The sequence below is a fragment of the Trichechus manatus genome, unplaced genomic scaffold, assembly GCF_000243295.1.
Source record: "Trichechus manatus latirostris isolate Lorelei unplaced genomic scaffold, TriManLat1.0 scaffold00081, whole genome shotgun sequence".
Lineage (NCBI taxonomy): Eukaryota > Metazoa > Chordata > Mammalia > Sirenia > Trichechidae > Trichechus > Trichechus manatus.
In genome coordinates this window covers 12,075,534-12,102,562 of record NW_004444017.1, presented here as the reverse complement: position 1 = coordinate 12,102,562, position 27,029 = coordinate 12,075,534, and the positions used below count along the sequence as shown (strand labels likewise).

General features: G+C 38.5%; 1 protein-coding gene across 20 annotated transcripts in view; it reads left to right on the top strand.

The window, feature by feature from the left end:
* Window positions 1-27,029, top strand: part of LOC101350473 (ankyrin repeat and sterile alpha motif domain-containing protein 1B-like) — a 469,608-nt gene that overhangs the window by 296,055 nt on the left and 146,524 nt on the right. Inside the window, exon 1 of one of the 20 annotated variants that reach the window (XM_023735762.1) lies at window positions 1-231. The exons of 17 other annotated variants lie outside the window; for them this stretch is intronic. The gene's annotated coding sequence lies outside the window, so the exon portion shown is untranslated. The remainder of the gene's footprint in view (window positions 232-27,029) is intronic. 2 more of the 20 variants (XM_012556923.1, XM_004381266.1) reach the window with 2 other exon arrangements.

The following is a 27,029-nucleotide window of genomic DNA, read 5'->3' as shown; positions in this document are numbered from 1 at the left end:
GCAGCGCGGCCAGGCTCGGCGCCTTTCCCGCCCGTCATCCGCGCGCTCGCTCTCGCCTAGCCGCTCGCATTTGTTGGGGGCGCCCAGAAAGATGCACAGAGGCGACGGCTAGGGGAGCGGAGCTTCCAGCCACATGTCCGCGTCCTCCGGGGCCGGAGCCCGCCAGCCCTCGCGTATCCTGGCTCGCGGCCAGCCCGCAGCCCCTGCCGTCGCTAGTACTAAGCGGCTCGGGTGAGTAGCGGCGTGGCGGTGGGCGGTGCGGGGCACGGCTGCCTACTCGCTCCACGGCCCGCACTAGCCAACATACGGTTCCGAGGAGTGGTGCTGCATCTGGGTCAGAAAAAAGAGAAGCCAAGTCGGAAAATCCGAGAAGGCTGCGGAAACGGTTGGCCGGGTCATTTGTTGCCGCCTAGGCTAGCGGTCTTCACTGTACAGGGCTTTTCTTTTTTCTTTTTCTTTCTTTCTTTTCTTTTTTTAACATGTTCTGGTTATTAATCACCCTTTTCGTGCTGGGGCGCATTTTCCATTTTCTTTCTCATCATTGAGGCTCCGCGGAGTTTGAAGCGTTCTATTGCTGTATGTTTCCGAATGGTTTGACTTCCATGAGTATGTCTTTTCCAAAGGGCATTTGTCTTCAGTATTAAAAAGCCACTCCATTGCCCCATGTAATTTCCAGGAGCGCTTTGAATCACGTTTAAGGAGTAGCAGGAAGAATAGACGTTGGAAAGGTTGGTATTGAGTATGCTCGCTCTCTCATATTCGTACGTTGATTAACGGGGGGAAGTGGGCATGGACTTTCCAATGCTACGCCTTGGAGAGCAGTAACAGAGCAGCAGGGCTGCAATTTGCAGCTTTCGTGAAGGTCGGGTCAGCGTTTCCCAATTTCCGTGGTTTGTCACTTGGATGTAATTTTACTCCAGACTGAAACTTGCCAAAGCCAAACAAGATTTTGTTTCTACAAGGATGCTGCTACTGCTGATTTTTCCCCTTAAGAACGCCAGCCGTTTGTAAACATGAGCCACTAAAACGGGCATCTTAGGAAGGCTGTGCATTCTCCGAGATTGGCCGGGAAGGCTAGTCCTTGCTGCAGTTATCATTTCTCCTCTCTCAGCGACTGAAATGTTAGTTTTGGAGGACTAGAAATTCAGTCCCCGTGCTGCATGTGTTTTACCTGAACATGTTTTATCAGTAGATTGGGAGCATGTGAACTTTGGGGTCCTTAAGGTTTCTTAAACTCTTATTAGGATGCTGCTATGCTGACTTCTGCAACCCTAAAGACAGAACTAGACGAAATAGTGTTGGAACTGCAGCATAAGGAATTTTGGTTCAGCTGAAGACTTTTCTGCACGTAGAGACAAGTTACCAAGGGAGTGTGTAATTGTCCTCTTTGGGAATTTTGACAGTAGGGTAGATTCAGGTTGAAGTTCGGTGCAGGAAGGGAGAGAGGAGAATAGATTAGAAAACCTCTCAGAGATCCCTTCCAACCCTCCGTTTTTTGTACTCAACAGATGATCTTGTGGTGCCGGTGGTACCTGGGTTATTTGAGTCCATGGCGTTGACGGTTCTGTGACAGAATAGGCTATAATGACTGGTTTGGGCATTATTGCATGGTAAAAGGCTTCTTCACAAGTGTCCGTTCTTTCCTGTCAATCCGGAGTAGCTCTTGGTGTGATGGCAGTGGCTCCTTTGGACTCAGAGGAGAAATGGAATAACTTGGGTACAGAGGAAGTTAAAACAGATGCTGCTGCTTGGGAGATTTAGTAGCAGTGTCATACAAAAGCTTTGTTACAAAGGTTGTTTTGCTTGTTTGTTGCTTTTAATAAAGGAAACAGAATGTTGGAAAAGGAAGCTAAGAATTAGTGCTCCTTTTTCAGGGATAAGAACTTTGTCCTGCAGTTGCTAATTGCCAAAACTTCATTTTACTAGATTGGAGTCAGTTTGCCTGCGGCACCTTTACACTTTTAGCAGGAGCAATTTTTTTTTTTTTTTCCGGGCAGGGGGGCGTTGGTTTCAGTGACAGTAGAGTGATAATAGATCACGCTATTGTGTAGAGTAATAGAGGACTGCACACTATTACAGCTGTACTAAGAGGGGCCCAGAGAGAGAAAGCAAAGTGTTTTACCTCTACTCAGAGATTAATTTCCATTAAATTAATTTTGAAATACATATGCAGCATGATACAATATTTAATAAGATATTTGCAGGTAGTTAGTTTTTAAAAAATTGTAAAAGCTTTTTTTGTCAGCAATTTAAAGTGATCATCACTGAATAGTTATTAACAATCTGAAAGTTTTCAAGTTTGACCAGATTTGATTACATGAAGTCTGATATATTTCTTGTCAATTTACTGTATATTGTACGTTTGTTAGGGAATGTAATGTTAGGAAACCACTTTCTTTAAAATTGTAATATTTGTTTAAAGTTGTTCTACATATTCTGAATAGGGTGTAAATTAGCCATAGTATATTGTACAGAAAAGTCATTCCTAATAATCATTCATGATCTTATTCTTCTATTTTAAATGTTGGCAAATGTTTTCTGGTTTATTATCTGGTCATTGTCATTACATCATCCATTGAATAAGGATTTTTGAGCACCCTGTGTTTTAAAGCAGGTTTTATCCCTTCTCTAAATGGAAGGTAGACATGTGCTCTAAATATCACATTGAAATAAATGCTTTGATGTTGCCAGTGGGTATAGCATTGGCAGAGTCTGTAGAAAAACTAGGTAGAATTTATTAATGCCCCTATTTCTGACCAGATGCTGGTGTCAACATATGTCATAGTAATAGCCATCAAACCAGTTAATGTCCCAAGAGGAATGAACAATTAGCAAAATTAATTAGGAGATCTGCTTGATTAAAGTCATTAATGTTCATGAGTAAGACATTTGCATTTCCATAGGTATGTTCGATTTTTTCCCACATTTTGGATTTTATAGCAGTAACTCAAGCATAGTTAGTATTTTCAAGTGCCAATACCGGTAATCCATGTACAGGGTCTTCCATAGGCCACAGGTAATTAACAGAAATGTGAACAGAATACAGATTTATCGTTTGGCTTACCTATTTTTCTTTCCATGGATAATAGCCAGTAACAAAGCATAAATATTTGCCATTGAATTTAATAGCAGTGTGTATCAATAAACCTTGGAAAAATTGTTGTATACATTTTTTTGAGTGAAACATTAATTGCATTTGCCAGAATGTCTTTACTCTTGTATTAATATTTGGTTTCTTTAAAATGATTGTTTTCAAAGTGCAGTACTGTCAATATATTTAATAATTTGCTTGAGAAAGAACATTTGCATGAATGCATTTATCTTCCCACGCAACTGTCAAGAATGCATTGTTCTAGCAGTCTATTTTTATGTAGATGTAATTTTCATGTAAAAATTAACCTTTTTTATAATTCAAGTGTGAGCTGAAGAATCATTCCTGTTCATCTGATTTTTGCTTTCTGTTCATGGAATCATGAGACAGTTTTTTTAGAAGTCAAAATATGACTTAAGCTGAGTCATGCATTTTCTTTTAAAAATTGTGAGAATATATTTGCTTGTTTAGAAGAAAATGCAGGAAGCCCTGGTGGCGCAATAGTTAAGCACTTGGCTGCTCACAGAAGGGTTGGCGGTTCAAACCCACCAGTGACTTCATGGGAGAAAAGACCTGACAATCTGCTCCTGTAAAGATTTATAGCCTAGGAAATCATATGGTGGCAGTTCTGCTCTGTCCTGTAGGGTTGCTATGAGTCGGAATCGACTCTACAGCGCACAACACCACAAACAACAGATGAAAATCCAAGATTAATTCTGTAAAAATCTTTATGTTTGACCAGGATCTCTCCATTCTGGTATTTATACAGCAAAGCCTCACTGATAGTTTCTCATACGGGAACAGGAGGAGTGGCAGAAAAGATCAAAGCAAGATTTGAACTGGAAGAAATGAAAGTGCGTGTTCTGATCCCCTGTGACTAAATATAGTGTGTTTGTTTTTTAGGTAAATCTCTAAACAGACTAGGTCTATAAATGATTTTTATGAATACTTCTCTTTGAGGTTTGGAATTACTGTTACTATGCCGAAACTGGAGCCCTGGTGGCACAGTGGTTAGGAGCTTGGCTGCTAACCAAAAAGGTTAGCAGTTCGAACCCACCAGCCGCTCCTTAGAAACCCCATAGGGCAGTTCTGCTCTGTCCTATAGGGTCACTATGAGTCGGAATCGACTCGACGGCAACAGGTGCATACGGGTATACTGAAGCTACTGGCCTTGGAGGACGAGCCACGAGAACGTGCACTGGAAAATTGATGACCGCATTGAGATTTTCTTAAATACACAACTTTGCTATGTTTGGCACCTCTGCCACTACAGACAGCAGCCTCAGAGGCACATGGGAAGACTTGTTGGAATCACTGGCTGCCACCGGCATGAATCTCAGCATCAATGCTGGGCCACATGTCTGAATGGTACTTCGTTCTGTAGCTCTAGTAACATTCAGCAGGGCTAGGTTTCGTGGCCATTTCAAAACCAAAACTCTTGGCAAGAGAAAATTATATTTTAAGAATACTTGAGCATAGTGTCATTTCTTGAGCATGTTTTAGTTAGAATATTTTTTGTATAACCATGAGCTTTATAGTCTGGTTTTGGTTTTAATTAAGGCTTTAGAGTGATTTGCTCGTAGTTGTAACTGCAACGGGTGGTATGTTTTGTGTTGTGTAACATTCATAAAAGTCTCATTTCCCTATGCTTAGAAGTCAAGACCATGTTGTAGTTATTTTTCTAGAAATATAAAATGTAATTGTAAAAATAAGCTGCTTCTCTTTATCTCCATGATTCATTTGTCCAGAAAAGACTTACAGACCATGTGCAGTATCTCTTGGCTCCTAATACATTTCTTTCTGTTTTCGCTGTCAACTTAGTGTAAAAATAATTGGTTCAAATTATTTTGTTATAATACAGCTTTTCCTCCAGAATGAAAGGTCTGGCATTGCCTTCTAAATATTTTCCAGGGGTGGTTGGTACTCCTGATATGAATGATGCTATTTATTTCACCCTACTGGTAGATTAGTCATAAAAATTCATGCCAAATCAAATTTGGGACAAAGCCTCCAATTAGAAATATATAGTCCCTCCCAAGTTTCAGCATCATTTGCGCACTGGCTCTCCCTTCTTTCACCCACCAGGAGCTACTCCAGACAGAAACCAAGATGTCTTAGAACATAAAATTTCCTAGTAGCTAGCAGGAGAAACTCTTCTTCCCACCTTCTCCTGACCACCCATCATGAATAACTTCTTTCCCCCGTATTCACTGCTGGTAGCTCAAGTACCTTTCAAATCACACGTCCTCTTTCCTGTCTTCTATTCTTGGTCCCCTCTCTCCTAATACTTCAGGAAAATCATTCTGTCCTTTCCTCTTTTACATTTTTAATTCAAACAGTGACCCAAGTCATGACAGATAAGCATTCATGGTAGTGCTAGTGATGTGTCTGTTATCAAAGGAGCCAAGAGCTATAAATTTTTAAGTGAAGTTATACCTAATAAAGAACCAGGACCAGAAACTTCTATAGCCCTTGAAAATGTTCTGAAGCCTCCTTCAGAATATCCACAAAAGTCTTCACCAATATGTTCCCATATGAGAAACTACCAGTAAGGCTTTTCTCTGTGAATACCAGAATCAGGAGATACCGGTCAAACGTAAAGGTTTTTACATATTTTTACAGTATTTAAATAAGTTATTGCTTTTTAGTTTTCTGTTTTTTCAGTGATAATTTATCATGTTGATTTTCTAGTATTTTTGTTGCAGATATATAGAATTTTAATCCATTATGAGTCCAGTAGACTTTTGTGGGCAAACTTTGGTGTTTAATCATTATTTGTGTACTTTGGCTTATTTGAAGAAAGTGCATTCTGAACTCTAGATAACTGACTTAAAGGACAATTTTGCAAACACAACCCTCCTCTTGAGACTGAGAAAAAATCTGTGTGTATTCATGCATTTTAGAAATCTTTATTGAAGGGCTAGTATCTTCTAGCCACTGTTCTTAGGGCTGGAGATATAATGATACACAAGATAGACAAGGTCCCTATTTTATAGAGCAAATATTTAGTGAGGGAGGTCTGATACAAAACAAGGAAGTAAATGAAGAAGATAATTTCAGATACCGATAAATGTATTACTTACGTGTGAAGTGGTTGAGAGTGATTTGTAGCTGGCAGGATGCTACTTTTAAAAAGTTGTTTAGAGAAGGTTTTTCTCTCGAAGAGACTCTAACCCTAACCCTCAAGCACAGACCTGAATGGTGATAAGGAATCAGCCATGCAGAGATGCTGGGACAGGAGCATTCCAGGCAGAGGGCACAGCAGGTGTAAAAGCCCTGGGGGGCAATGGGGACAAATGCTGTGTGTTTGGGGAACAGAGGGTAGTCCAGTGTGTCTGGATCCTGGTCAACTCAGGTCAGCCTTGCTGGCCATGGCAAAGAGTTTGGGGTTTACTCTAAAAACAGTGTGAAGCCAATGGGGAATTTAAAGTAGGAGTGTGATAGCTTTACCTTTGAAAAGACTACACTGGCTGCTGTGTGAAAACTGCATGATATGAGGGTGAGAATGGACACAGGAGCACCACGCTGAAGACTGTTGAAGTAGTCCAGGTGAGAAACGATGGTGATTTGGACTAGGACAGTGGCATTAAAAAAAGAAGAGATCTGGCAAGAGTTAGAATTTCAAACTTTTGAATTTTTTTTAATTTAAAAAATAAAGGAAACTACAATTAGGGAAATAGTAAGTATCCATAGTTCTCACCATCCAGAATTTTTAAAAAAAATCCGTTGCCATTGAGTCGGTTCCGACTCATAGCAGCCCTAACAGAACAGTACCTGCTAATACATTGGCATTTTTTAAGGAAAAAAATCATTGTTATTTTTTGAAAATTTTGACATACGGTCATTGTAAATAATTCAAGCAGTGCACATAATGCAAAGATTTAATTTTTTTAATTATCCTAAATCCCACCACCCAGAAATTAACCATCTTTAACATTAGGCTAACATCATTCAAGGTGTCTTTCTATGCATGTATACAAAAAGATTGATAAATGGATTCATGAATAGACAGAAATCCTCTTATAATAATGGAGTCGTACTGGAGATGCTATTTTTTTAAAAAAAATAAAAACCATTCATTTTTTACCTTACATTTAACAGTAGAAAAAAGAGAAATAAAGAAAAACCGAAACCAAACCCATTGCCATCAAGTTGATTCTGGCTAATAGTGACCCTATAGGACAGAGGAGAACTGCCCCATAGGGTTTCCAAGGAGCAGCTGTTGCATTCGAACTGCCATCCTTTTTGGTTAGCAGGAGAGCTCTTAACTCTTAACTACTGTGCCACCAGAGCTCTGAAATAATTGTTGAGCTTCAGCTCTTTCCTTACTACAAAAGATATTTCCTAAAAGATCTCCCCTCATGCTTAAGAAACATGATTATAAAAAATGATAAGGGATTGGGGCAGGGCTGGATCAGATTTTGTTGGAAGGTCATAAAATATGGGGCCCCTCTTTAAGAAAACGGAGAATATTTTGCAAATTTTACAAAAACCATGACCACGTGAATGCATTATTGTGACCCCTACCAGGGCTTGGGAAAAAGCAAATCACCCTGTAAATTTTAAGTCTTGAAGCTTCAGCTTTAGTTTCCATAGCTGGAGTCATTATGCTTTTTCAACTACATATTCCAATTTAGGCACTTGTGATTGATTCCTCGCAATGAAGGATAGTACTGCCACACTATGGCCACCTCCTCTGTCCCCATGTAACAATTTTATTAGTTAATTTTATATGGGCCATGTTTATAACTTTTACATGTTATTCTATAATCATAATTTCTATGGTTATTTGGTATGAATTTTTATATTAAAATGGATTTGATCCTTCCCAGTCTTTTACTGTAGCTTTGTCATTTCTAATTTGCTAGATTTCATTGTCAGTTGCATTTTGTTCATATTTCAAGAAGTACTTACGGCTACTGTACTTCTGAAGTTTTTTGAAAAAGTATTTGAGGATGTATTCCTGTTACTTTTTTAATTGAACAGTATCATGGCTGAGTATGATATTCTTGAGTCATGGTTTCTTTCCCTTAGAACTTTGCAGCAATTACTCCATTGTTTAATAGCATTAAGTTTGCTTTGGAGTTTGAGGCTACCCTTTGTAGGTGATTTGCTCTTTCTGCTTGGATCTCAAAGAATTGTTTCTTTATCATAACACAATAGCATAGCATAGGTGTTGAATATTCTGTGTCAAAATTTTCTGCAATACAATGTGCTCTTTAAATCTGCTGATACTGTTTTCTCTGCTTTGATAAAAAAATGTATCATATCTTTGAATACATCTTTTATTCTGTTTATATTGTTACTGTTGGAACACCAATTATCCTTGCTTTGGATCATCTTTATCTATATTCCATATCTATTAGTGTCTTTATAATTTAATCTTTTTGTAATTTTCATCTGCATTCACAGTGAGTATGTCAGTCCTTTCCTCTGTGTTGGTAATTCGGCCTTCCTATTCTATTTCTTGATGCTTCTGATTTATTTATTGGTTCTAAAATGATGCTGTTTGGTCCTTAATTTGTTTTCTTAGGTCCCCAGTCTCTGTTTATGTCACATTCAGTTGTTTCATTATACTATCTTTGAGCTTCTATTTTATTGAATTAATTCTTCTATTGAAGGAAATTTGTGTGAGAATTTTCCTCTCTTTTTTTGAATAAAGTCGTTATAGATTAATTTTTTTATGCTGTGACTATTGCTTAGTATGTTCTTTTCTCCCTCTAACCCTTTTCTTCCCTCCTTCTCTTTCCCTCTATTTCTTTCCTCATTCTCTCCCCCTCCCTTCTTCTTTCCTTCCTCCCTGCCTTTTGAATATTTGCATGTTTGCCATGATATTTCTTTTCATCTTGCTGTGCTTGGTCATCTTTGCCCAGATATGATGGGGATAACTTCTCAAATATCTTCGGACCAGATTGCTTTCTTCTTTGAGCCATATTTTGTTGCCTGGATCTAACCACTTTTTTGCAGTCCGAAGAGGGAGGGAGACATCTCAGCTCAAGCTGTATGCAGTCTTGGTTAGATTTCCTGGGCTCTGCTTTCTCAGATCTTATAAAATGTGCCCAATATCAGTATTTATTTCACTAAATTTGGGGTAGTGTGTGGGAGATACCCAGTATTGCCTCTTTCCGATTAACTCAAGGGTTCTAGTAACTACCCTGGAGATAACATCTAGGACATCATGAGTTTCTCCAATATAGTGGGTAGCCTGGGACCCTTCAATTCCATTTGAGTCAGCCATTTGTTTTGTTTTCCTATTTCATACATGTCTTACTCATCTAGTGCTGCCATAACAGAAATACCACAAGTGGATGGCTTTAACAAAGAGAAGTTTATTCTCTCACAGTCCAGTAAGCTATAAGTCCAAATTTAGGGCATTAGCTCCAGGAGAAGGCTTTTTCTCTCTCTCGGCTCTGGAGGAAGGTCCTTGTGATGCATCAGTCTTCCCTTGGTCTAGGAGCTTCTCTGCACAGGAACTTCAGGTCCAAAGGATGGGCTGTGCCTCCAGCACTGCTTTCTTGGTGGTATGAAGTTCCCATGTGTCTCTGCTCGCTTCTTTCTTTTATATCTCAAAAGAGATTGGCTTAAGACTATCCAATCTTGTATACCTAATCAGTATAACTGCCACTAATCTATCTTATTAGATCATAGTGATTGAATTTACAATACATAAGGAAATCACATCAGATTACAAAATGATACACAATTATACAATACTGGGTATCATGACCCAGCCAAGTTGACAGATATTTTTGGGGGATAGAACTCAATCCATACAATACATTTCCATTACTTCTTAGTAAAAAGAGGAAACAAGGATATTTGCTGAGTGTACTTTTCTCTGAATTCAGGGTTATTAGTGAGAATTCTCAAAAATTTGATGAATCACCTCTCTAGGGACTGAGAACAGGGTTGAGAACTAAGCAACACTTTGCCTCTTCATCCTGCTCCAGAGTCTTCTGTTTCTTTCCTTGACTGAAAATTTGGGATTCATTATATTTGTTTGTTTCTTTCCTTCATTGGTTGCTGTCAGTACTTTCCCCCACCCCCACCTCAATGTTTATTGTTTTTTCTTTTTTTGTTAGATATTTAGGTGGCGGAAGTTCCGTACAGCAGTTTAGATTAGCCATCTTAAATCAGACTCTGGGGTATGTTTTGGAGATAAATCTTGATGACGAATGGATTTGAAAGATGGAGGAAAGAGGAGTTCTGGGTGACTCCTAAATTTTTGACCTGAGCAGTTGAGTGGATGATGAACTCATTGGGCTAGTGGTGGGAGAAGGAATCAAGAGTTCTACTTTAAGCATGTTAAGTTTGAGAAACTTGACATCCACATGGAAATGTCAGGCAGGTGGTTGAATCTACTAGTATGAAACAAAAGGGAACATCAGAACTCTAGATACACATCTGAGAGTTTCAGCATATACATGCTATCTAAAGCTGTGTACCTGGATGAGACCACCTATGGAGAGAGAATGTGAACATAGCAAAATGTATAACAAATATACACTAATCAAGATGCATGTATCTATAAACTCTTTAGTCTCATAGTAAGCTGTCCTTAATCCAACAAATGTCTGAAATCCTTCAGTATAAATGTAGCAGGTTAATGGTTGGTATTAATTAGTGAGAAATATAGATCAGAGAACATCTTTAAAGGTGGGAAATTGTATACATTTAGGTCTATACAGTAACACTAGTAGTGTTGCCTTTTGGAGATCATTTAGACTTGTTTTTAGCTATTAGCATATCGATTAACGTGTATTTGAAGGTGATAAAGATTTGATTTCAGCCAAATTACTATAAATAATTAGTTACGAAGGTTTATTTTTTTTCTGTTTTCAAAGTGAATCTCTATATACATTTCTATTTAATATACACTCTTTACAATTAAATCTGTCCTGGAGAAAATACAGCCAGAGTGTTTCTTAGAAGCGAGGATGGTGAAACTTCACCCCACTCACTTTGGACACATCATCAGTAGGGACCAATTGCTGGAGAAGGACCTCATGCTTGGTGAAGTAAAAGGTTGGCAAAAAAAAAAGGAGAGACTCTCAATGAGATAGATTGACACAATGGCTGCAAAATGAACTCAAATATAGCAATGATTGTGAGACTGGTGCAGGACCAGGCAACGTTTCGTTCTGTTATACATGGAGTTGCTATGAGTCAGAGCCAACTCGATATCACCTAACAACAACAACAATTAAAATACAGCTTTTTCTTACAGAAGATACACATTGTGCATTTTAAAGCACTGCTATATTTTGAAGCAATGTACTTAGTGAAAAGAATACTGTTTTAGAAATCAGGAAGCATAGATTCTAGATCTGAATTGCTAATAATAATAATAATAACAGTAGCAGACACATACAGTCCTTTTGGTGTGGCAGGCACTGCTCTGTGTGCTTTACATATATTTGCTTATTTAAGGAATTGTGTAGTTACACAACTTCCAGCTACTTAATCTTTCTGGACTTTATGCCTCTCATTTGTGGAGCCAATCTTCCCTCTAACTTTAAAACCTAGTATAATTTATCTTAAAACATACAGTTCTATCAAGAAACTGAAAAATATTTTGATGACCTCATTTACCAAAGCAAATGGAAGTATACTTCCTCTTCAGTGGGAAGATGAACCGTTATATAACAGATTAACCAGCAAAAGGGTTAAACTGGAGATTTTGGTAGACTAGGACTGCATCACAAACATACCTTTCCCTATGCTTTTGCTCATGCTATTTTAAAACCTATCCTTTGTTCCAGGTCATTTCTGTCACTTTTTCCATATGGTTTTTAATTAGAAGTACTAGTCCAGCCCATCTCTGAACTCTTACAATTTTCTGTGCTTTGTGATTTGGTATTTGCACACACGTTATATTCTCTATGAGACCATAAACTACTTGAGGGCAAGTACAATAGCCATTATGACATTGCTTCAGTCTGAAAGTGTCTACCACAATGCCTTGCACATAAACACCTCATAATTTTTATAATTCAAATGTATATATGTGTGTACAGAGTACATATAAAAAATAAAATTTAAGATTATCTATATAAACTGACCACTACTCCTCTGTCAGTTTGTCATACTGTGGTAGCTTGCGTGTTGCTGTGAGCTGGAAGCTATGCCACCAGTATGTCAAATACCAGCAAGATCACCCATGGTGGACAGGTTTCAGCGGAGCTTCCAGATAAGACTAGGAAGAAAGACCTGGTGATCTGTTTCTAAAAAAATTGGCCAGTGAAAACCTTATGAATAGCAGCAGAACATTGTCTGATAGAGTGTCAGAAGACAAACCCCTCAGGTTGGAAGGCACTCAAAGTATTGGGGAAGAGCTGCCTCCTTAATGTAGAGTGAACCTTAATGATGTGGATGGAGCAAAGCTTTCAAGACTTTCATTTGCTAATGTGGCATGACTCAAAATAAGAAGAAACAGCTGCAGACATCCATTAATAATCAAAATGTGGAAGTATGAATCAAGGAAGATTGCAAGCTGTCAGAAATGAAATAGAACACTTGAAGATAGATATCTTAGGCCTTAGTAAGCTGAAATGGACTGGTATTAACCATTTTGAATAGAACAATCATGTGGTATTCTATACCGCAAATAACAAGTTGAAGAGGAGCAGCATCACATTCTTCATCAAAAATAACATTTCAAGATCTATCCTGAAGTACAACGCTGTTAGTCATAGGATAATATCCATATGCCTACAAGGAAGACCAGTTAATATGACATTCAAATTTATGCACCAACGATTAATGCCAAGGATGAAGAAACTGAAGATATTTACCAACTTCTGTAGTCTGAAATTGATCAAATATGCAATCAAGATGCAATAATAGTTACTGGTGATCGGAATGGGAAAGTTGGAAACAAAGAAGGATCGGTAGTTGGAAAATACAGCCTCAGTGATAGAAACAACATGGACATCACATGATAGATTTTTATGACTTCATTGCAAATACCTTTTTTCAACAACATAAATAGTGACTATACATGTGGACCTCACCAGATGGAAAACATAGACATCAAATCGACTGCATCTGTGGAAAGAGATAATGGAGAACCTCAATATCATCAGTTAGAACAAGGCCAAGGGCCAGCTGTGGAACAGACCATCAATTGCTCATATGCAGGTTCAAGTTGAAGCTGAATGACTGGAGACCAGACGAGTTGTGGGATGATATCAAGGACATGATACATAAAGAAAGCAAAAGTTAATTAAAAAGACAGAAAACAAAGAAAAGACCAAAATGGATGTCAGAAGAGAACTGAAACTTGCTCTTGAATGTAGAGTAGCTAAAGCAAACGGAAGAAATATATGAAGTAAAAGACCTGAACATAAGATTTCAAAGGGTGGCTTGAGAAGAAAGGTAAAGTACTATAACAAAATGTGCAAAAACCTGGAGTTAGAAAACCAAGAGGGAAGAACACACTCTGCATTTATCAAGCTGAAAGAACTGAAGAAAAAATTCAGGCCTCAAGTTACAGTATTGAAGGATTCTGTGGGCAAAGCATTGAATGACACAGGAAGCATCAAAAAAAGGTTGAATACACAGAGTCACTGTACCAAAAAGAATTGGTTGGCATTCAGCCATTTCTCCTGGATATGACCAGGAATCGATGTATTGAAGGAATACGTCCAAGCTGCACTGAAAGCATTGGCAAAAAACAAGGCTTCAGGAATTGATGGAATACTATTCGAGATGTTTCAACAAACGGATGTAATGCTGGAAGTGCTCACTCGTCTATGCCAAGAAATTTGGAAGGCAGCTACCTGGCCAGCCGACTGATGAGATCCATATCTATGCCCATTCCAAAGAAAGGTGATCCAACTGAATGTGGAAATTATCAAACAGTATCATTAATATCACATGCAGGTAAAATTTTGCTGAAGATCGTTTAAATATGGTTACAGCAGTACATTGACAGGGAACTGCCAGAAATTCAAGCCAGATTCAGAAGAGGACGTGGAATGAAGTATGTCATTGCTAATGTCAGATGGATCTTGGCTGAGAGCAGAGAATACCATAAAGATGTTTACCTGTGTTTTATTGACTATGCAAAAGACATTCTACTGTGTGGATCGTAACAAATTATGGATAACATTGCAAAGAATGGGATTCCAGAACACTTAATTGCGCTCGTGAGGAACCTGTATCTAGACCAAGAGGCAGTCATTTGAACAGAACAAGGGGATACTGCATGGTTTAAAATCAGGAAAGATGTGCATCAAGGTTGTATCTTTTCACCATACTTATTCAGTCTGTATGCTGAGCAAATAATCCAAGAATCTAGACTATCTGAAGAAGAACAGGGCATCAGGATTGGAAGAAGACTTATTAACAACCTGCAGTATGCAGATGACACAACTTTGCTTACTGAAAGTGAAGAGGATTTGAAGCACTTACTGATGAAGATCAAAGACTATAGCCTTCAGTATGGATTACACCTGAACATAAAAAAAACAAAACCCCCCACAACTGGACCAATAAGCAACATCATGATAAACGGAGAAAAGACTGAAGTTGTCAAGGGTTTCATTTTACTTAGATCCACAATCAATGCCCATGGAAGCAGCAGTCAAGAAATCAAACGACGTATTGCATTGGGCAAATCTGCTGCAGAAGATTTCTTTAAAGAGTTAATAAGCAAAGATGTCACTTTGAGGACTAAGGTGTGCCTGATCCAAGCCGTGGTCTTTTCAATCACCTCATAAGCATATGAAAGCCGGACAATGAATAAAAAAGATCAAAGAAGAATTGATGCCTTTGAATTATGGTGTTGGTGAAGAATATTGAATATATTGTGGACTTCCAGAAGAATGAACAAATCTGTCTTAGAAGAAGTACAACCAGAATGCTCCTTAGAAGCAAGGATGGCAAGACTTCGTCACACGTACTTTGTACATATTATCAGGAGGGAGCAATTCTTGGAGAAGGACGTCATGCTTGGTAAAGTATAGGGTCACCAAAAAAAAGGAAGACCTTCAATGAGATGGATTGACAAAGTTGCTGCAACAGTGGGCTCAAACACAGCAACCATTGTGAGGATGGCGCAGGACGGGGCAGTGTTTTGTTCTGTTGTATACAGGGTCACTGTGAGTCAGTACTAAATCGATGGCACATAACAACAACAACAAATATAAACAAATAATTTTACTCACTTGAACTTAAAGTAAATGTTTTATAAAAGCCATTGGCCTGGGAATCTAGAAAAATGAGTCCTCTCTCTGATGCTTACCAGCTCCTGTGGGCTTCAGTGGGCCATGCTCTTAGCCTCAGTTCCCCATTGGTCAAATTGCAGTATCAATTTGGGTATTCCCTGTGTTATATAGATGTGAGCATTGAATGAGATAACATACGTGAAATTATTGTTTAAAAGAAAAACACTGCAACCATATCAAACATTTCCATTCCCCTCTAGTAAAATGTGATGAACATGGCCAATTATCTTTAACCAGTTTGCAGAACTGCTGTCTTCTCCTAAAGCCTACACCTCCAACTCAAACAGATTATTCTCCTTTCTTCTACAGACTACAAATAACTCTGATTTATTTAGCACAATTAATACACGTTGTTGTTAGATGCTGTCGAGTTGGTTCCGACTCAGTGACAAAATACATTGTGTACAGCAGAACGAAACACTACCCAGTGCTGCGCCATCCTCACAGTTGTTGCTATGTTTGAACCCATTATTGCAGCCACTGTGTCAATCCATCTTGTTGAGGGTCTTCCTTTTTTTTGCTGACCCTATGCTTTGCCAAGCATGATGTCCTCCAAGAACTGCTCCCTCCTAATAACATATCCAAAGTATGTGAGATGTAGTCTCGCCATCCTTGCTTCTAAGGAGCATTCTGGCTGTATTTCTTCCAAGACAGATTTGTTTGTTCTTTTGGCAGTCCATGATATATTCAGTATTCTTCACTAACACCTTAATTCAAAGGCATCAGTTCTTCTTTGGTCTTCTTTATTCATTGTCCAGCTTTTGCATGCATATGAAGCAATTGAAAACACCATGGCTTGGACCAGGCACACTTTAGTCCTTAAAGTGACATCTTTGCTTTTCAACACTTTAAAGAGGTCTTTTGCAGCAGATTTGCCCAATGCAATGTGTCATTTTATTTAATACATATTATATAATAATATGATTTAATACATAGTACTCCTCAAATCAAAGAAGATAAGTTTGTAATAATGTGAGAATGAGTTAAAGCCAGTGAAAACAATGTGGTGGGTTCTACTACCAAGTGCTTAATTTCCAGGTTAGCTCTTCCTTAATTAGGCTTCTTTATATTAATTCCATGTAATAATCTGAAGAGCCTCTTGAATTGATAAATGAAAACATTATACATTACACCAACACAGGAGTGTCATGTAAGCAATGGGTTTGGGTTACTTTGAAGACCTTGTTAAGTGCTCCTCTATCTGCCCACAGAACAGTCTCAGCTTGAGTGGAGTGATGCATCCTTTTCTCACTCTTACACCACCATCATCATGAGGGCCATGTCCAGTCAGCCTGCATCACACACCAGAAGGAATTGCTTTCACACTGGGGTTGAAAGACTGTCCAACTACTGAATTTTGGACCGCAGAAGTCAAATGGTATAACTGCTCCAATCACCTGTTGCTCTTATAGAGAGAATTTTACGCACAGACACAGTCTTGGAGTCCAGATTCTTAGCAAAAGTGAAACAGAACTTAGATTAGATGTCAAGTGAGCCTCCCCTGACAATGAAATAAATTTAATTCATTAAACTGTTATATGAAATGCAAGAGGTAATTAGGGATCCCTGACAGTGAGCTAATTACACAGAACAGTTTTATTGTATTTTAAATAAATAAGCATTACCCTTTCGATAAATAGAAGTCAGTACGTAAGATCTTGTTGGAATTCCTTTGTTCATAAGACAGTACAAATTTTAAAATTAGTATTGTATGGTGATTCTTTAAAAAAAAAAAAAAGACTGTACAAAGTGTTGTTCATGATCTGCTCAAATAAAAAATTTAAACATTGACAGTTTTCATTACTACATGGTATTTCAAAATGTAGGCTATGCACGCATGTGAAATAGTTAGCAATTGTACCTTAATATATACTTTGAATTTATCGACATCTTAATGTGGAGTTTTGTGAACATTCTTGCTACTTAAAAAAATAAGGATTTTTTTTTTTTTTTTTGGCAGTATGGCAGTTACTTGCCCAGTTGCTAGGTAACAAGGCAGATCTCTATAGCTTTATCTGAACACGCAGCAGATGATTTTTTAGTGACAATTATTTATATCCAACATATTAAACTATGCTGTAGTAATAATGATTAGGTGAACTGTTGATTTAGTTACTGTGTATTAGAGAGAATCTGTGCAGTAATTCATAAAGCTGGTTTTGTTTTAATCTTTTTTAAAAAGTGATTATTAATTTTCACCAGTAAGAATGATCAGTTTTCTAGCAAGGCAGCAGTAACCAGATTGTTTATTTGATAGTTCTTCCAACTGGCTGGTTGTAATCAAATGCATTGTCACACCTTTCCGACTGATTGTATGGCACATCATCTGGGAAGGGACACTATGTTCTTCGATGGTGTCCGTTAAAATGTTATAAAGTTTGAGTAGTTTGAAAATTTATATTAACCTTTGTATCGTTTACCATTTCTCATACTGAAATCGTTCAGGAGCTTGTAGACCTACACCTAGAAGCAGCAGTCGACTTAGAAGGTATTCTTGTTTAAAACACTGCCTAGAATATTAACAGAATTTTTTGTGTTGTTTTTTGGCTTTGGGTACAGAGCTGAGAAACCGCAGAAGCATTTCACCAACATTACATAATCAGCCATGGTATCTTGTTAAAGATCTGTTAACAAAAGTTACAATTAAAGTAAGACCTGCAGTTTAAGTACTATAACCAGTGAATTTCCATAGTAAGGAAGGGGGCTTGGAATCTCTTTCCACTGATTGTGGATTTTGTCCATAATATTTGCTTTTGATCAAATGGTTTCATTTGCTTGAATACTTCTGTCTATATGCCAGAAGCCATATAAAAGTATATACTTTTCCAAATTAATATTCCTCCATCATTTATATTGTTAAATTTAGATCATTATTTCATTTTCTAGCAAACTAGATAAATAGAATTTAGATAGAATAGATAAAATTTGTGCATTGAATTAATAGCCACTTGTCACAGTTTTTTTGTTTTTTTTAAAATAAAAGGTCAAAATGGTGTTTTAAACTGTCATGGAAAATGGTATCTGTTAAATGGTGTTCTTTTATGGTAGAATGGCTCTAATTAATCCATCAACTATGAGATAGTTAGAAATTACAGTACAATTTCCTTTATAGCATAAGAAATATCACAGTATGTAGTGTTAGCATTTCAGGTTTGTCTTAAAATATTTAGTTTGTAGGATGATAGCATAAGAAAAATCTTGGAGAATATTTGTTCAGAAACTATTTTTCGATGACAGCAGAAAGAATGTGTTCTATAAAATCAGGAAATAGAAACATGAGTTATTAGCTGTCTGTGGGGTGAACTCAAAATAACCCTGTCATTTGCAAGTCAGCATACCAGAAGGTTACTTTATATAGGAAATTGTTTAATATGAAAATTGTTCTTTAATAATACCTACTAATGAAATGCCTACATTCAATAAAGTATTAGCTCTCAATGCTGGCAAGTCTATAAAAGTCTGCCTGGAATGATTGATTACTCTGAATGTCTGTAGTCTTGAATAAACCACAGGCAAGGCATGTATTTTATTGACGAGGGACTGCAGGCCTGAGCAATTTACAAGACAGTTTAACAATAATTTATTTGACTCTTTACACTGCAGTGTTCAGTTATCACTGTGGCATTTAAATACCAAATGTAAAACGGAAGCCAGCCCTCTCGCTTTTTCTCTGCTTTCCATATTACTTGCAGTGATGTGCAGGTTTGCCTCATTTTTCAAATATATAGCTGTTATACAAGTCTTCCTTTATTATAAAAATTTCTTTAAAAAATTTTAAGGTAAGGAGTCAAAGCAGATATTTGTTTACCATTTAAAAACATTTCTTCCTTCACAAGGGAATTCACTGCAAGATTTCACTAGGTTTTTTTGTTTTTTGTTTTTTTAACTCTTAGCAATTCTGAAAAAAAAAAACTTTATTTATATAGAACTTTCTCGGAGCCTGTCCATCTTGTGGAGCAAGGTATACATGTGCATTCCAGTTAAGGATGATTTATTTATATTCTTATTTCCGATTGACATACTGTTAGTAAAACCCAGCTCCATGTGATAGCTACCTTCCTTTGTAGCACGTTTAGGTGCTTGTTATTTCAATGGACTTTGATAATCTTGTGCGTCTTTTGTTGTTGTTGTTGCAAGATCATTTTAAATGATTTCTGTGGAGATCTTTTTTTTTTTTTCTTTTGATAACAGATCCTGTCTCCTGTAGAGAAGCTAGATCATCCTGAATACCAGCTATTAATGTCTCACTTTTAGGCTCTACTTACTTTTAAAAAGGACTCCGTGGCTGTAGAAAATAAAGCATATAGGTTTGACTTTATAGCTGTCAGGAGGTTGGCATCCCAGGGATATGAAGCCTGCATTCTGCAGAGCATTGGAAATGGTTCTGTTTTGTATTGTTAACATCTATTTAATACTTTTAATCATTATTTATCACACTGTGCAAAAAGAAGAAAAAGCTGAAGAATCTCAGTATTCAGCTCGCTTTTTGTTTATCTAAGCATTGTGGAAATCTTGGCTGAGGATGAGAATTATACTTAATAATCATTACAAAAGCAAATGTTATTTCTGATTGGAAAAAATGGCTCTAATCTCTAAATATATATGTCAATATGATGCTTCAGAGACAATTTATTTGTCCAATATTATGGGCGTCTGAAAACCTAAATAAATTTATCCATACAATATGGTATGTTCTTTAAAGATTATTTTCGTGGTGCTTTTTCTCAGAAGATCTGTAGATACTGTTTAAAAAATTTTCAACTAGTGTTTCTCAAATGTCACAAAAACAGAGGAGGAATAGTACTTGAAACTAGAAAAGGGAAAAACAAGAAGCAAGAGACATACATAAGGTAAAGTAAAATAAGGACAGGCAAAAAGGTTAAAATTTTATAACATGTCAACAGAATACCTGGTACAAGTTGCTGCGTTTCTTCAGGTCAGTGGTGAAGAGGAACCAGTTTGGGATTACTTGTCAGACCTTGGATTGTAGCTCTACCGTTTATTAGCTGTATGTGCCTTTGGGAAAATTACCAAACTGAACCTTTCTGAGCCTATTTTCCTCATCTGTAAAATGGGCATGATGTCTACTTTGCATGGTTATTGTGAGAATTAAAGATTAGATGCATAGGTAGATAGATAGCACTCTGATGCACAGGACTCATAAACAACCTGCATTGTGCAGATGACACAACCTTGCTTGCTGAAAGTGAAGAGGATTTGAAGTACTTACTGATGAAGATCAAAGACCACAGCCTTCAGTATGGATTACACCTCAGCATAAAGAAAACAAAAATCCTCACAAGTAGACCAATAAGCAACATCATTATAAACGGAGAAAAGACTGATGTTGTTAAGGATTTCATTTTACTTGGATCCGCAGTCAACACCCATGGAAGCAGCTGGCAAGAAATCAGAAGACTCATTGCATTGGGCAAGTCTGCTGCAAAAGACCTCCCTTTTAAAGTGTTGAAAAGCAAAGATGTCACCTTGAAGACTAAGGTGCGCCTGACCCAAGCCATGGTGTTTTCACTCACCTCATGTGCGTGCTAGACGATGAATAAGGAAGACTGAAGAAGAATTGATGCCTTTGAATTGTGGTGTTGGCAAAGAATATTGAATATGCCATGGACTGCCAAAAGAACGAACAAATCTGTCTTGGAAGAAGTACAATCATAATGCTCCTTAGAAGCAAAGATGGCGAGACTACGTCTCACATACTTTCATCATGTTATCAGAAGGGATCAGTCCCTGGAGAAGGACATCATGCTTGGTAAAGTAGAGGGTGAGCAAAAAAGAGGAAGACCTTCAATGAGATGGATTGACACAGTGGCTGCAACAATGAGCTCGAGCACAACAATGAGTGTGAGGATGGTGCAGGACCGGGCAGTGTTTCATTCATTTGTACATAGGGTTGCTATGAGTCGGAACCGACTTGACGGCACTAATGACAACAACAACTGATGTACAGCAAGTGCTTAATAAATGCTAATTATTGTTTTATGACCACATTCATCTGTCAGTTTGTTGTACTGTGGTGGTTTGTGTGTTACTGTGATGCTGGAAGCTATGCCACTGGTGTTATAAATACCAGCAGGATCACCTATGGTGGACAGGTTTCAATGGAGCTTCCAGACTAAGACAGTCTAGAAAGAAAGATCTACCAATCTACTTCCAAAAATTAGCCTATGAAACTTTATGGAACACAACAGAATATTGTTCAGTATAGTGCTGAAAGAGGAGCCTTGGTGGCACACTGGTTAGGCACTTGGCTGCTGACCAAAAGATCAGTGGTTCAAAAGATGTGGCAGTCTGCTTCCGTAAAGATTACAGCCTTGGAAACCCTATGGGACAGTTCTGCTCTGTCTCAGAGTCACTGTGAGTTGAAATCGACTCAGTGCAATGGGTATAGTGCTGAAAAATGAGCGCACAGGGTGGAAGGCACTACACAATAACCACAACAGTGGACTCAGACATATCAATGATCATGAAGATGGCGCAGGACTAGGCAACATTTTGTTCTGTTGTACATGTGATTGTCATGAGTTGGAGCTGACTAGACAGCTACTAACAACAAAAACAACATTATTTTATGAAGGGCTCCTATACTTGTTATAGCCATTTTCTTTCACGCCTAGGCCCAGAATGTCCAAACGTCTCCAAAGCTAGGATCAAGAGTGATACTTCTAAACTATGTTGCTGTTGGTGTTAGGTACCGTTAAGTCGGTTTTTACTCATACCGATCCTGTGTACAACAGAATGAAACACTGCCCTGTCCTGCACCATCCTCACAATCGTTATGCTTGAGCCCATTGTTGGCAGCCACTGTGTTAATCCATCTCATTGAGGGGCTTCCTCTTTTTCACTGACCCTCTACTTTACCCAGCATAATGTCCTTCTCCAGGGACTGGTCCCTCCTGATAACATGTCCAAAGTAAACAAGACAAATTCTCACTTTTCTTGCTTCTAAGGAGCATTGCGAACCATACTAATCTGAAAAGTTATAGCCAGGCAAGATCTTTAAAGCTCAAAACAAGCCCACATCTGCTGAATGTGGTCTCACGGGTTGTCCTCTGCTCACCTCCAGGGGGCACCATTCACAGAAGATGATGCCCTGGTACATTAGATACGCTTTATGAGAGTCTCTGATTTTAAAGACGCATAAAAATCAAGGCACTGAAAAATTGCTTTTGCTCTAAAACTATTTAGGTTTTGAAAATCCCCTTGAATAAAAGGGAGAGAGCAAATAGCTCCCCGATTTTTGACTCAGGCAGCCTTGCATGAACCATCGTCTCTCAAGGATGCTCTCCACCAACAGTAGTGTTGGTTGAACAGTAAAGTAATATCGGATCAGTTATGTCATCTTTATGCCTCCAGTCTACTTAATTGATTTTGTTTAGCCAAAATGATTACATTAACTACTGGTTTTAGTAAAAGCCTCTAGCGTGTGCCTCCAGCTTTCCTACCTCTCTTCCTGCTTCTCTGTCCTCCCATCTTCTTCCAACACGTTTATCATCTTTCCATTATATGCCTGGATCCATGTTAACAAAAACCCAAACCCAGTACCATCGGGTTGATTCCAGCTCATGGTGACCCCACGTGTTACAGAGTAGAACTGCACTCCATCGGGTTTTCAGTGGCTGTAATCTTACAGAAGTAGGTCACCAGGACTTTCTTCCAAAGGGCCGCTGCCAGGTGGTCTCAAACTGCCAACCTTTCAGTTAGTAGCCAAGTGCAAACCGTTTGCAATGCCAAGGGAGCCTGGACCACAGTAGTTCATTAAGCTATAACAACAAACAACAGGGTCCCGGCCCTCAAGGAGCTTCTTCGCTCTAGGGGAGAAACAGATAAGTAAACAGGTAATTATAATAGATTTTGTGATCAACAAAACCCTCTGCTGGCTTTTCCAGAGTTTGAGCAGTGGTGCTTTTTAAGTGTTCAAAAGTAGAATAAGATCCCAGGCTACCTAGATTGATTTTGAGGGTTTTGTTTTTCATCTTTTATAAAATAACCTTTTTTTTCCTTTTTACATGAGGGATACATCCTCACTGTAGGAAAAAAAATTAGAAACAAAAAGAGTAAAATCAAATCTGCTGTTCCTCTACCAGGTAACATTTTAGTGTGTGCACTTCTAGACTTTCATATATACAATTTTAATTAAAACATGAGATTATACTATATATACTGAAACCATTTCAAAGAAAAAAAGATTAGGTGACAGATGTGGTCCTTTTAGTAGATTGTAAACTGTTTAAGGACAAGTACTGAGTCTTCCACACCTTTCATATTCTCTCTGAGGCCTAATATATTTTATATTTGGTAAATATGTATAAGAAATTGAAGGAGCCCTGGTAGCACAATGGTTAAGCACCCAGCTGCTAACCGAAAGGTTGGTGGTTTGAAACTACCAGCTTCTCCAAGGGGAAGAGATGTGGCAGTCTGCTTCCATAAACATCTCAGCCTTGGAAACCCTATGGGGCAGTTTTACTCTGTCCTATAGGGTCGCTGTGAGTCGGAATCAACTCCACGGCAACAGGTTTGGTTATATATGAAATAAGTGTTGTTGGGGAGTAAGGGATGGTTTTGTGATTAAATGACTAGATTGTTTTTTCCACTTAAAAAATTACCTTTAAAAAAATTTTGTTGTTCCTTTTGCAATTTTGCCTTTTGTTGGTTTCTTCTTGTTAAGGCCAAGGTTACCGGGCCATTTTTTGAGGGTTGCTTTTTTTTCCTTAGTTTGATTCTTTTCAAACTTGGACCCTTTTTTTTTTTTAACCAGGCAGGCTCAAACCCCCCCCCCTTCCCCCCAAAAACTTTATTCTTTAAAAAGGGGTTCCTTTTTTTGTTTTTGCTTTTTTGATTTCCTTCTTGTTTGCCCCTTTTAATTCCTTGAGGAGGAAGGAAGCTAGTTCGTCCTTCGTTTGTCTGTCGTTTTTTTTCGTTACTGTTTATTCAGCCTGAGGAATTAGCCAAGTCCTGGGTCAGCAAGTATTTCTTCAAGCTGATTTAAAATAATCTTTGACCAATGTTGTTTTCCTGTTCTTTCTAGTAATGGAAGGGTCAACCTGATAATGTTGGCAGCAATATGTTTGGAGAGATTTCCTGTGTCATTGGAAGTTTTGGGTAATAAGAATCAAGATGACATCTCAGCTTCTTCTTGGGCAGAATTTCCAGTAATGCTGCACATATCTGAGACCTCTTTCATTATCTCTTTAGTCACAGGAAGGACTCATTAGGCCATAGGTAGACTGCAATTCAGTGTCCTCGTAGGTGCCTATCATTTAACTACATAATGTTGTTATGAGTCACTCATACCCAAACCTGGCCCCATGAGATCGGCTGTGTTGCTGTTTTTGGTTAATTGCATATGATCTGACTGATAATTTAGCTATATCTGTGTAGTGACCTGAAGGCCAAGTGCTTTTCTTTATTGTACAATTACTCTGAATAAACTCACAGTGAAAATAGAATTTAAATACCTGTTGTAAAATGCCATTTCTAAAAGGTTGTTTTTGGCTTTTTACAATGCTTTGATGCATTTTAAAAGAAAGCGATATAGAAATATCATGTGATTTTTAACTACCTGCACCCTAAGGCCACTAAATATTATTTTCTTTAATTACTCTTGTCTTCAGTTTATTTAACTAAAAAGTTTGGTGTCCTTATAGTTACTGATTATAAAGGTCTTTCTGCCCATTCTTGATCATTTTAGTTCATTCCGATAATGTTCCCTATTTTCAAACGAAAAATAAAGGATAGATCACTTTAGTCTTTCCTTTCAGCTTTGGATAAAGTGTTCTCTTCCATATGAATTCAACAAATTCAATTAAACAGATAATTTACTGAGTTCTTAATCTGGGTTGGGCGTTACACTAGACTCCCAGAATACAAACATGCATAATGCCTGGGGCTGCCAAGTGGGATGAGCAAGCTGGCAAATGATGACCAACTGTTCCCTTATATGGTAGATTACAGAGTACATTGGAGACACCAAGGCATGCTCAACTCTACCTAGACAGGTCATGGAAAGTTTCTCAGAGGAGACGACAGTTGAAATGAGTCTTATAGGATGATCATGAGTTCATAAGGAAAATCTGAGGACAATGAAAGGAAAGGGCACTTTTGGTAGAGAAAACAGAATGTACAAAGAAGGCACGAAGGCATGCATTGTGTGGTGCCTGGTGGAAACCGCTAGGGATGTTGTTGTTATTAGCCATCTTGTGGGCCTCTGCTCATGGTGACCCCATGCACAAGGGAACTAATCGCTGTCTAGTCCTGCGCGATCCCCATGATCAAGTGCAGATTGGTCCATTGTGATCCATACAGTTTTCATTGGCTGATTTTTGGAAGTAGATCACCAGGCTTTTCTTCCTAGTCCATCTTAATCTGGAAGCATCCCTGAAACCTATTCAGTATCATAGCATACTGCACTTGAGGTGTATTGCCTGGGAATCACACCTGGGCCTCCCACATGGAAGGCGAGAATTCTACCCCTGAACCTCCAGTGCCTCATACTAGGAATGTATTATCAGTGAATAATGTGGGTGAATATGAAGAAGTGGAAGAGATTAATGAGGCTGTTTGCCTTCAGCTTCCGCTGAAGTGGGGAGCCACTGATGGGACTTCAAGCAGAGATGTGACATGATTATATTTGTGGTTTGGAAGGGTCACTTTGGTGCAATCTGCATTGTTTGTCCTCTGCTATGCTGTTTGTATTTCAAGACCAGCACCTCCTTCAGTTTTTATCACAGTTCCTGCAAGGTTTGATCCAAACTACAGCATTTTCTATGCCAGCTGAGCTAGGCTGATTTTAAGAGCCACAGGCCAGCAGGCTGCCCACTGCAGTTATTCCTTGGCTTGTCACAGCAGTGTTAAAGGTGTGTCATTACTCCAGTCCTTTTGCAGGCCGTTTCTGCCTTTTATACGCTGCTCAGAAAACTAATGTGCTCTTGATCGCAAGCCCAGAGTTGCCTCTACATTAGATGCAGTCCCTGAGTATGTGGATGGTCTGGGTTCATTCATTCAGCATGTACCTGAGGGCCTACTATGTGTCCTGGACTGGCAACATAGAGCAATAAGCAGTTCCTGCCTCCCACCATTGGGAGAAACAGATAAGTAAACCATTCCAATATAGTACAATAAGTACCATGGTAGAAAAACTAAAGAAACAGAAAGCAGGGAAGAGAAATTCCAGGAAGGCTTCATTTAGGAGATGGCATCTGCACTGGGTCCTGAAGGAGGAGGCAAATAAGGGTGTACAGGGTGAGAGGGCCCTGAACAATACGAGATGGATCCTGCCCACAAAGGACTCTGGGCCAGGAAAAACACGCCAAACACCCGACTTTGTGGGAACGTCAACTGAAACCCACTAACTAGTATAAAAATAACCCATTAATCATTGTTTAGACTCCCCTGCACATAGGCAGATTGTTCTCCCTACGTGTTAGCATTAGATGATATGGTATATAAACACCCAATCCTCACTATTGTGCACAGACCTCTACGTGGGTGACTCTTGGCACTTCACTGTCCATCTTGAGATTTTTAGCACTGATCTTTGTATGTAAGTTCCCGAATAAAGCTAGATACGATCAATCTGGTTTTCTCTGCCTTTTTTTTGGAATCTGACTGGCATCCCTTGGAGCCACTCCTGCCATTGGTCTGGTGGTGTGGGACACAGGAATGGATGTTCAAGTATGAGGCAGACAGAC